Genomic DNA, 12,376 nt, shown 5'->3' with positions numbered 1-12,376 from the left:
AAAAAAATTAGGTTGACACCTAGGCGATCAAAAAGATTAGACGAGATTTATATTTCGTGATATTTAAAGATTTTATACATGTATATTTATATATCAAACGTTTCGTTTCAAATTTGTGACAAAGTAAAACCTTGGCTCGAAACGTTAATTATCTATCCCTTTTTCATAAGAAAAAAGTATATATATATATATAAAAGACACAAGCCCTTCCATTCCAGATTTTAAACTGACTAAAACCTTGATCCTTAATTACTTTCACAAAAAGATACGAAAACTCTTCAAACGCAAACGCTTCTTCGAATTTTCACTAAACTTGCAACTGCCTTGATCTAAAAAAACCTTAATAATTTTCATCCCTTTTCTTAAAAGCAAAAAAAAAAAAAAAAAGGAAAGAAAGTGGAACAAAGTCTCGTTCAAAATCATGTTTCACAACGTGATGCTGCAACGATCCCACGTATTTCAGACCGCAATGTTGATTTAAAATATCGATTCCTCTCGGGTATTTACGAGAGAAAATTTCTAAAAATAAATACTCCCCCTCCCCCTAACACAAACAAACGAATAACTTTGCCTCCCGATTTTAAATAGTCAGGAACGCGCATTTTCAAAAAGCGGCGTGGAGAGAGGGAGGGAAGGGAGAGGAAAAAATTCACTTTCCATGCTCTCCTTGGCGATCGATTAACCATCGAACGACGGGTGCGAGGGGAGAAAAACGCGGAATTAATCGACGGACGCAGCTCTGTGCGCGAGTTCAAAGAGCCGAGGTAATTGGGTTTTCGCAGGGTCCGCGTTTTCTGTCTTCGTGGACAACGCAACAGTTGAGATTTTCAAGCGAAAGACACTCGGGGAAAAGAAAGTAAGAGATCGTTACGTTTGTGGATCGTTTGATGATCTCTAAATGGAGATCTCTTGCCGCTCTAATGCTCTATTAGTGGAAATTTTGTTTGAGATTCGAGTTTGAAAATAACGACGAGGATAAAAAGAAGTTGTTATCGAGCAATTTATCAACCGTCAGTTTCGAAAAAGTTATTACGCATCAATTTGTTATTTTCTTTCATCGAACCGGTGTATTGTACATCATTGTTCGCTTATACGTGAAAAGAAGAAAAAAGTCACGTTTCGCCAAAGGGATACGCTAATTGGCGCGTCACGAAAAATAGAAGCACTTACCGTGCACGCGATAATAGAACCTAACCTAAAAATTGGTTATTATTGGATCGTTGTGCACTCGATACATCGCTTATATTACACGGTTGCGTTTCACCCAAAGATTATTTTGGGGACGATAATTGGGAACGTCGGGAAAAATGGAAACCGCCAACTGTGCGAGTTAACCTAAAAATTCATCCCAATTATCGAATAATTCCAAAGAAGATAAAAGGATTTAAAATTTATTTATATCCGAATTTATCTTTTATTCCTTTATTTCTATATATATATATATATTGTTATAGAGTATAAAGTTCACTGAAATTTTATTTATAATTTTATCATTGAACGTTGCTGGCAGTCACTCACTATTTCATAGTTGGTATTATCTTTTGTTTATCTTCGATACGCGCATTCACGCGTATAATTAAAATATATCCATTCAGCTAAATCCGCATATTTTATTTATTGTTCACCACTGCATAACCGGTCAACATATATATAAAGGATAAAGAAAGAAATATCTTCCACTCGTGAATTCCGGTTGACTGATTGACAGAAGAATCTCGCGAGAGAATCTTGGTCCTCTGATCGTTAGCTAACACCGTCTTCGCTGATGCTGGTTACTTGCTTTGTACCAGCTACGCCCAAAGGAGCTTGTCGAGAATTTCCCTCTCGCGAAACACCCCCTCGCGTTAACAATAGTTTACGACGAGGTTGACGAGAAAATCTTCGCTGCTCCAAGACTGTTCTGATTCTAATAAATTTTTGGTTCGATGGAGGATTCGTTTTAAACAACTCGTCAGTCCGTAATAATAATTACGTAATAAATCGTTATGAAATATTGATAAAAGGGAATAATAGATCTGACGATTATTAAATATCGATGCATAATTGCGCAAGCAATATATTATTTAACAGAGAGATTCATCTATTATAGAAAATTTAGGGAATTACTCCCCTGTTTAATAATTAAGAGGATCGATCTATTGTTAAATTGTGGATGTTACCTATTATCAATTAATCCGTGTATTAATAGGACTCGTTACTCGTATTATAATATTACGTCGGAGTTAATCCGACAATAAACTTAATATCCCCTTTAAGAAGATCGTCGAAGGATTTTCGAATCGTTGTCAGATCTATGGCTATATGCATACATCGAACGCCTCGTTCTTACTCGCGATTCGTTGCCGAATTAAAAACGATCCCGAGGCGAATGATTGTTTACTCTCCGGAAAATAAACGAGAAAATTAATAATCGTTTGGATGAAGCGAGGTTAATATCGCGTTCCCTCGTGAAGGGAAATCACTGTGAATTTACGTTTGAACCGCTTCCATAGATTTTCAAAATGCGCAACAGTGGATTATACGCGTTCGATCCTAACGCGGCGAGGAGATTACGATCGAAGCCAATTTGCACTTTATGTCGATCGCCTCCTCTGGATTACGATAATGCTTCACTTTCCAGGTCGAGTAAAACGTTAAGTGTGCCGTCGTTTGCTCCTCGTGCAACTCGTTACTCAGCTTTGCGCATCCCCAATGATTTCGATCTGGATTAACGTTTATCGCGCCTGATCGGGAACATTCCATCGAGTCTACGAAAGTATTAACGATGCTTATTCTAATGATGCTTTTTCCAAAGAAATTCTACGATTTGGAAAGTTTGTTTTGTAATCGTGAAAAAAATATTTTGGTTTTTCACGATATAAAACGAATCGAAGGTGGAGACTATTCTGCTGCATTCAAACTGGTCTTCCCGAGACGCAAAACAGAACTTTCGAATTCAATGGCATCCAACCGTACCATTAATATCCCTATGACGTGTACATTGTATCAAGAGGCCAGCCCCCATGAGGGATCCTTTTACCGTGGTTTCCTCAATCCCGAGCGGGGGATTTCATCCCTAATTCGAGGCAGAGCCAGGTTTCACCTGTCGTTTCTCTTGATTTTTGCGAAACTGCAGGCACGCAGTCGGATACGGTTGTCTGGCACAAAGCTGTTGCAAGAAATCGGACACCCTGTGTATCCCTGCGTAACCTATCCGCACGCGGCACATACATACACACCGGTGTCTCGTGTCTGAGAGAACGGGAAACCGAGCAGGCAGACATTGACCCCCCCAACTGGGTATATTATGCAGAAAATTGCCGACGAAAGAAATCTGGGAAAGATGAGGATAGGGATTGAGGAAGGGTCGAAATCCGGATACCAAAATAATGTAGTCAAATCCTATCCTCCATCACGTATACGTGATACGCGAGTTTGGAGCAGGTATTACGTAAGGACGACTGATATGAAGCTAACTGCTTCGTGGTAAAAAGTTTTATTTAAAAAATTTACTCAAAATTGTGGAAAAGAAGATTCTTCTTAGGAAGAATTTGAATCTTTCGTTAGGCGAATATCGTCGTGGGTGGGATGAAATTATCAACATCATCAACACCTTCTGTAAGAGTATTCACGAGACATCTAAAAATTCCAAACTTTTCGAACGAAAAGGTAAGGATAATACGGCTAGAGCGAGCTATTTGGTGTGGTTGCAGCTTTAAATTCAACGCAATAAACGTTAAAAAGCGTAACTAAGAAAATATACCACGCCATATCCACGAGTTAGTTAGAACGTCTGTTGATTTCGTAAAATAAAAATAGAATTATGATTAATCGAGAGCGAAAAAATTGCACATTCTCGTGAGAATCCGTATCTCATTCGAACAGAAACGTGCGTTTCGTATCGAAGGATATTGCGGATCTTAATCCCTCCGCGGACAGATTAACAAAAAGTTTTAGCATCTATTAGAGAGGCGGATAAAGTTTGTCCCGAAACTCGGGCCACTTCATCTCAGAGATATGATGAGTTAAACCGTCGCCGACTGTCCAACCGACTGGACACAGGGTTAGATTCACAGGGCGTAGATGGCGAGGCAGCCGTTGAACAAAGTCATCCATCCGGGGCGCGCGGCGAGCATCATAGCGCGCGCAGGATCCCAATTGCACGGCGCCACCGTCGCCGCGAGAGAGGCAAGGTTGCAGACATTGACCCCCGGAGACCAGAAGGAGGCCGGTGTTTTGGGTAAGGTCGAGCAAACGGAGGACGAGGTGGAGGGTGGAGGCGGCGGAATCTCTTTTCTCTTCCTCCCCCCCACCACTCCACTTTTCTTTCTTTCCCTCGCAAGCCCCCTCTTCCGCCTGCCTAGACCACTCCACCGCGCCTGGCTCTTCTCCACGAATCTCTCTCTTTCTCTCTCTTTCTACCCATCCCTCCCCTCTTTTATCCTCGCTCTCTTTTCTCTCGCTCTACCTCTACGGACAACCGGATCAGAGGTTCACGCGCGGTCCGTTCTCAGGTATCACCAGTCGATGGCGTTGTACAGTTTTCGAGGCACAATGGAACCTTTGTCATCCGCCCGTCGCTGAACAGATACGCGGTTATATTTCACGGTTCCACCTCAGACTCGTCGTGGCACCGCCGTCACTCGGCTATCCCGGTATTCGGCAACTCATCCCGTTTCATTAGGCACGTTAATGATAGTTACGAGTCCGCAGGGTCGTGCCGAGCAGGTGGAAACCGGTTAATTTACCCGTCGCTTAATGTATGCATCACTGTTGATATTATTAAAGTTCGGACCGGAGGTGTATTCAATTAGCAACCGATACGTGTGTGCATCGCGCGCACTGTGTGCGCGTGGTGGGGGCGCCACAGGAGGAGGAGGAGAGGGGGTATCGACTCGCGGCTGCTTCGTTTACGCGAAATTTAATACCGACTCCCTTCCCTCCCCCTCCTCTCCTCCTCTCCCTCGTTGTTATTAGCGGATTTATTATTCAAAAGTGGCGGCGAGTGGAGATTGAGCGGCGCGCGGGTAAATCAATCGACGAGAGGATACTACTCCTCCCGCGACCTTGCCATATTTTTTCCCTTTTCTCTTCGTGCGTGTAGGAAGCGGATCGTGGAAGGAATTGTAATTTTTACGCGTCTTGTATCGCGTGCACTCGTCCCGAAAAAGTTTCGTGGGGGATGAAGAATTCAAGATGGGATTTAACGAAGATGGAAACTGAAGTTTGAGACTCTCTTGTTCTTTCGTATTCGTATTTTGAGAAAGAAATTTCTCTTATTCTCAATTATCTGTTCGATGGAATGGATTCTTTGAGAAAAGATCGCGCAACAAACTGGTATTAATTACATTTCAAATCTGTTAGATCTTTGATTTAATTAGTAACTCGTATCTTACATTTTTTTTTTTTTTGTTATTCCATTCTCGATGAGACGCGTGCTCCAAGATTGAATTAAATTTATAACGTTATTTTATAAAGCTAGTCTGGATGTCATCCACTCGCTCGCGGGATAGAGATGTATCCATACGTTTAATGAGGCAATACAATTATCGAAGTGAAGAATTAATCTGTAATAAAGCGATGGAGGAGGATACGATTTGTACACCCTCGGTGCAAACATTTTTTTATTGGAAATTAATATCGAAGATGGGGGACGTAGGGAAAATCAAAGGAAGCCAAGTAACTAATGGGACGGAAACAGGCGACATTTCAGTCCCAATTAAAACGCCGCCCCTTTGCGATACGTAAATGAAAAACAAATTATTTTTCAATTAATCCGCGTATCGGTCACGCTATTAACGATATGTGTATAAATTTCATTCAACAAGGATAAATCAAATATTATTATCCCCCTTTCGCGTTTCCCTTTCCTACGCGATCATTAGCGAAAGAAATTTCACCGAAAATTTTCGGGAAACGTATTAAAAGCTAATCTGATAATCTGAGGATTGAAAATTCTTCGATCGAGTGTAAATAATCGTGGAAAAAATTTTTAAAAAAACGATTCGAAAAATATTTTTAGAATAGACGGAAAAAATAAAATTAAATTTCTTCCATGATTTCTCTAAAAAAAATTTTTTAAAAGATACGAATCACACAGATCGAAAAGCATTTGCAGAAACGAAGAAAAGATCTTTGACCCGATATCGCGGGGTGGGAAAAAAAAAAAAAAAAAAAAAGAAATTCAATTAAAATCAATGCATCTAGGAGATCGCTAGAAACACCCAAGAAATGCGAAAGACACGCCAAGTGGGACGAGGAGGATCGAGATACTGTCTCGAAACGTGCCAAAGGATTAAGCGGATCCAAAAGACGACGATCCAGAAGATGCATCTCGAATATTTCTTACGTTGTCTTACCGTTTAATGAAAAATTCCTCGTGAATCTTGATATATATACATAATTTCTTTTTTGCATTAATACTTTTTCAAGAGGTAATTTCGCTATTGCACGCTACATTGGTTATCAAATAGAAGAGGGGGAAGGGGATGAAGGGGGAGGAAGGGATCCCTTTCACGGGGTTCTCATGAAAATTGCTGGAAAAGTTGAATTCGTAACGAAAGTTCATTCCGGCGACCGGAAACGTTAGCCAGCTTTCCTCAACAGTCCGTTTCCATATTTCCCTTCCGCTTCGTTGCCATAATAAACGTCGTCTCGATTCCCGAGAATGTTGGAAGAAAGTTGAAAAATTTAAGAAAGGAAAAATTCCGCATAATTATCACGGCTCGGCGATCTTAAAAAATTAAATTGAACACGCGTTTTCTCGCAAAAGAAAAGATCATTAAAATCGCACGAAAACACGTAACAATCATCACGAGAAAATCCCATCCACCCGACAAATCTTCCTCTTCCTCCCACTTTTCAAATTTCACATCAAAATCCCTGCTAACTTGAAAAGTTACGAAGGGAAAAGAAAAGTCTCGAACACAAAGGTGCGCGTACATATATATATATCCACGTATGAAGACCATCCATTGCACGGACACCGAGCGCATTCTGCAGAAGCAGTAAGCAGAGCCCTTTGCCATACCGAAAACCGAAACCGATGCCGGTTGGAAATCTCACAAAGGGAATCAGCCAGACAGTCAGACAGGCAGGCAGACAGACAGTGGAGAAAGATGGAGGGGAGGAGGGTGGGAGGAGGAGGAGGGGAGGTTGCATCGGGATTGAACCGGATGGCTTTAGTTCCGTACAAGTAAGATCTAATGAAGCAATTCAAACTGTAACCACAGACCGCTTCAAAGTTTTGAGAAATGCCGCGGCGCAGTGCGGGACGGCCAGTACATTACCAGGCTGGTAATATCAGCCATACCGATGCCACAACTCGCCCCCTATATCTCGCCAACTATGCCCGACGTTCGACTGCACACGCGGCGCAGGAACACGCTCGAAACATTAGCGTTGATCGGGTGCTGCTCCGCATCCAACCGATACAAATATAACCGGTTGTGTAATTAGTGCTCCCTTTAGAACAATAACGTTCTCCGGCTAACGAGAATAGGAATCGAGGGCCGCGTAAATCTGGCCGACAAATTTTGAAAAAGACGCCCGATAATTCGGCCGATTAACAGCTTTGGGAGAGGCGGTTTCGAGAGCGAAATCGGCTCGAGGGTATTGAAAAAAGGAGGAGGAGAGGGAATTTAAAAAAGTAGCTAGTTATCGATTCGATCGTGGTTTTCGTTTGTCATTCTTGACACGAGAGCGTTAAGATTTCGAAAAATGAACGAATTCGTTCGAAGCTGTTGATTTATTTGTTGCAGGGAAAGGGAAAAATGTCGAGTCTAAAAGTGTGTAGGGATACAAACGAGAAAGAAGTATATATACGAGGCGAAAAGAAGAAGAACACGCGCTTACATTGGCGCGATAATATTTATTAAAAAGTGATCACAAAAATTCGATCGAATCAATAATATTCCACGTCTTGTTTTTAAAAAATATCGAATTTCGATAACTCCGATTAATTTAAATTAAATGAAATTTGAAATTGAAATTGATAATAAAATAAAAATCCAGCTCGGATACTATGCCTCGGCTCGTACGTGCGACAATAATTTGTGTTACGCGTAAAAAACACCCGAGGGAAACGGATAAGTCTCGATGAAATTTTCGCTTTTAGAAAAATCGTGGCCGAGGAGCGGTGCGAATTGTACGTGAATGGTAAACAATGTTTGGGTCGAGTTCAAGGACCGACGCGAAGGTTAAAGTCGTTCCGCCGGCGGAATTAAGCGTCCTGATTAAAAACGTTCACAACAATTGCTTCTACGAACGAAACGTAACCGGTAATTGCGCACTCTGCGATTGTCGGATAATAAAACGCTTCCTAAACTCGTAAACTCGTCAATTCTCGTTTAAAAAAGAGAAGAGAAAACGCTCGTTCTAACACCCTAAGGTCACACACCAACCCCTCCGCCTCTCCTCTCTCTTTTCCATCTTTCCTTCCCCGAACGAATAAACTTACGAATATTTTCGATAATACACATACATAATTCTTCGAAACGAGCACCACGAAAAGAACACCACGCGAGACGATTTTACGTGGGAAAATCGTCACCACGACCAGCACCACCGTCACCACCACCACCATCACCACCACCACCATGAAATAATAGATAAACATACCTAACTGCTCGCCGATGCGATAATAAATTCTCGGTGAAAGAATCGGAAAGAACCGAATCTCGGTGTCCTGGACGGATGTGTGTGTGTCCTCACGAAACACGGGAAAACACGAATGAAACGAATAACGAAAAAAGGAAAGTAAAAAAGAATCGGTCGTCGAAACACACACTGTACACACTGCGTCGCGATGTACTGCCGCGAGGCGATACGTAGAAGGGAAAAAAAAAAATATCCAAGGTTTCACACGCGGAGGTGGAGGAGAATATTCTTTTCACGGTGTCCACCGGTGATCTACACCACGTTTCGAGGGGTATACGCCGGTTGGTTTGGGAAACGATGGTGTTTCGGCCACGTTTACATCTCGCCACCGGCCGCGGCGACGTGGATCGAATCGCGGTCCGCCGATAACTACCGACGACGCCGGGTCGGCAGGCAACGCGACCAACCCCGAACGCCGCGCATGCGCGCTACCCCACGAGCGCGCCACCCCACTCTCAGTCGCGCTCGCACAATGCTTCGGGAGAGGCGACGCTCGCGACAAAGAACGCCTTTTCCGCCGCTGTTTTCCCAAAACCAACGACTCGCGACGTGTCGCGTGATACGCGTGTTGCAACGAGGACGCTCGAGAGATTTTTCTGCTCGCCCTGGACGATTATTCGAGCAGTGTCTTTATATATATATTATATTATATATATTGACGTTTAGTTTCATTCTCCCGCAACAGGATCTTTTATGAATGATAAAAAACGAAAGAAAGTAGGAAGTATGATTTTAACGAAAAAACATACTTTCGTCTTGCAACGAGGAGCAAATGACGCTTCCATTAGAGATCTTTTGGAGGAAACGAAACGTTCGGTATCGGATTTTTATCAAACTCGAGTGATATACGATCAAAAAAGAAAAAGAGGATGAAAAATTCCTCATCGAGAAACTTTCTCGGCTGGCCAATATGGCGACAAAAGAATCTTTTTCTTTTTTTTTACACTCGAAAGTTCTCACGTTTGGCCACCTACTACGTGACATACATACGCTCGAGCAATGACACACATCATTGACACGCGTCAAGCGTGGACCGGCCTTAAGTGGTTCCCCCTAAGTTCTGTGGTTGGTAAGCCATCGGGGAAATGTTTAAACGTGTCCACCAGCTTGGCAAGCCGGCTTGCACGAAATTGCACAGCGCCCTATACTCGACCCCACGGCTCGTGTCGCGCGAAAGTTAAAAAAGACAATTACCGTGGAGCAATATAAACGTTGGAACAAGAGCGTTCCACGCCCGTAATTCTTCCATACCGGCCTCGTTCGCCATGATAAAAAGATCGTATAAAATATCGCCATGTCATTGAAGTTGCGCCACCATTACACTTACCCCTTATCTCCTCTATTCCCTGCTTTTCCTTTTTTCTTTAAACATGCGGGAACGCGATTTTTTTTAACGTTTCGAACGGAATTGAATCTCTCGAATTTTTATATTACGCAGAGGACAAAAGTGCGAGAAATTTAACGAGAGATCAATGAAACTTTTTTTCTTCTCAGTAAATTTTAATTTGTTTAAAGGTAAAAGATCGAAGATCGATTCGTTTCGTGGGAAATCATTCTTTTTCGAATCGTTGAAGTGGAAAAGGTTGATTAATTGATTAATTAAGCCACGTGTTAAGCGTGTATCGTCTATTGAGTTGCAAATCAATAGAGTTAATACGTGTATGTACGTACAACCATGTCAGTTGACAGGTTCATGTGTAGCAATTGAAATTGTTAATCTGTCACGCGACTACTATGATTCAAACTACCCCCTTCGTTAATATTTTTTCAACCATTTTTTATTACAGGGAAGTTTGTAAATGCGAGACAACAAATTGACGAACGCACCTTTTGCGAGACAGAAGTAAATTAACCCCCCAATAAAAAATTAAGATAACCGCACCATCCCCTCTTAAAAACGTTAACGGCCGAAGATTAAAGTTTATGCTCGTTTCCTCAACGGATACTGCCTTCCTCGTCAATTTCGTAGATGTAAATGGAATATCTTTTTCTCGATTGAAGTTTTCTAGCCCGTTACAATAGCAGACAACGAAATATTTAAGATACTTTCGAGAAAAAGCACGGTGGACACGCATCAAGAGGCTTCAATTTCGAGAATCACCGAGTTGAAGAACTCGTTTCCATCGCAAGTCGAGCCGTAAACTCGACCTAATAACGCTTTTTAGACACACGCATAACTCCCTCCCGGAATTTTATAACGTTTTTTACGAGCTATGGTTACGAACCAAGATCAAATCTAGTCTACCCATTCGAAACCATCTCATTTGCTCGTTATTTTATAATACACGATGTTTTTGATATTAATCGTATAAATCGTTCAACGGTGAAATATACGAAATTGTAGAAAAGTAAAATAAGAAAGCCGGAAAGAAATTATCTGCATTCTAGAAAAGAAGCTTTTTAAGAAGGAAGAAAAAAAGGAAGAAAGAAAGAGTCGAAATTAATTTTATCCTTATTTTTGATCGTTCTGGATCGCAAATGGTTTAATTCAAAATGAGCCGTTTGCTGCTCATTCGTCTTTTCACTGCGTTTCGAAGTGAAGTAAGGAGTCAAAGACGATTATCTCGATTCGATTTTTTACACGTGACGCATTCGATCGATCTTTGCTCGATGAACGAATACATTTAAATCGATTATATATGTTATTTGTTTATTTGTTATATTTATTTTTCGCGAGTAATGCAATTATGCGTGGGTTTACATTATCGGTTTGTTCTAGGCCAGTTAATAATCGAGCAAAGGCTGACGAAGCACTCATTTAACCGTTCTAATTCGCGAATATTGCACATGTACAGGGAACTTTAATCGGTTCACTGGTTCATGTAACACACCGTCGATTGTATTAGGAATTTATTGTAGTAGGGATGTTTAATGCGTTTCATCGGTATCAGCAAATTAGTATGGAAGCTCTGGGATGTGATTAATACCTGACTCAAATTTCATGCCCGCCGCTAATACAGCCTGTGTATATTAATATCGCTCGTTCTCTGCAATCTGCTTGTCCTGCTGCTATGAAAATCATCGTAATTGTCCGTACAAGATTTTCCACCTTCCCGTCAGCAACAAGTTACCAAAACTACATATGCGTTACAATTTTTAATTACAAAATCTACTTGTAGATTTCAAAAACTATCATTTCAATCTTCGCGAAGTTTCAAATTTCTAATCGTCCAAAATTTCCAAATTCGAAAAGAACATATTGTTCCGTCCGAAACATTCAGCAATTGAAACAGAACCAAAACTATGTATATATTACAATTTTTAATTATAAAACATTTGTAGGTTCAAAAACTATTATTTCAATCTTCGCGAAGTTTCAAATTTCTAATCGTCCAAGATTTCCAAATTCGAAAAGAACATATTGTTCCGTCCGAAACATTCAGCAATTGAAACAGAACCAAAACTATGTATATATTACAATTTTTAATTATAAAACATTTGTAGATTCAAAAACTATTATTTCAATCTTCGCGAATTTTCAAATTTCTAATCGTCCAAGATTTCCAAATTCGAAAAGAACATATTGTTCCGTCCGAAACATTCAGCAATTGAAACAGAATCAAAACTATGTATATATTACAATTTTTAATTATAAAACATTTGTAGATTCAAAAATTATCATTTCAATCTTCGCGAATTTTCAAATTTCTAATGGTCCAAGATTTTCAAATTCGAAAAGAACATATTGTTCCGTCCGAAACATTCAGCAATTGAAACAGAATCAAAACTATGTATATAT

The 12,376-nt window shown here is 40.8% G+C and overlaps 1 protein-coding gene across 6 annotated transcripts in view; it reads right to left on the bottom strand.

The window, feature by feature from the left end:
* LOC100870268 (uncharacterized) overlaps positions 1–12,376 on the bottom strand; it is a 400,411-nt gene that overhangs the window by 297,334 nt on the left and 90,701 nt on the right. For 2 of the 6 annotated variants that reach the window (XM_086906264.1, XM_086906265.1), the window contains exon 1: positions 8,599–9,008. The exons of 2 other annotated variants lie outside the window; for them this stretch is intronic. The gene's annotated coding sequence lies outside the window, so the exon portion shown is untranslated. Of the gene's footprint in view, positions 1–8,598; positions 9,009–12,376 lie in introns of those variants that run through there. 2 more of the 6 variants (XM_086906263.1, XM_086906260.1) reach the window with 1 other exon arrangement.

The sequence above is a fragment of the Apis florea genome, unplaced genomic scaffold, assembly GCF_048593485.1.
Source record: "Apis florea isolate Af1SG1 unplaced genomic scaffold, ASM4859348v1 contig_2492_pilon, whole genome shotgun sequence".
Taxonomy (NCBI): Eukaryota; Metazoa; Arthropoda; class Insecta; order Hymenoptera; family Apidae; genus Apis; species Apis florea.
Note: the sequence above shows the minus strand (reverse complement) of the source record. Positions and strands in the feature narration are given on the sequence as shown.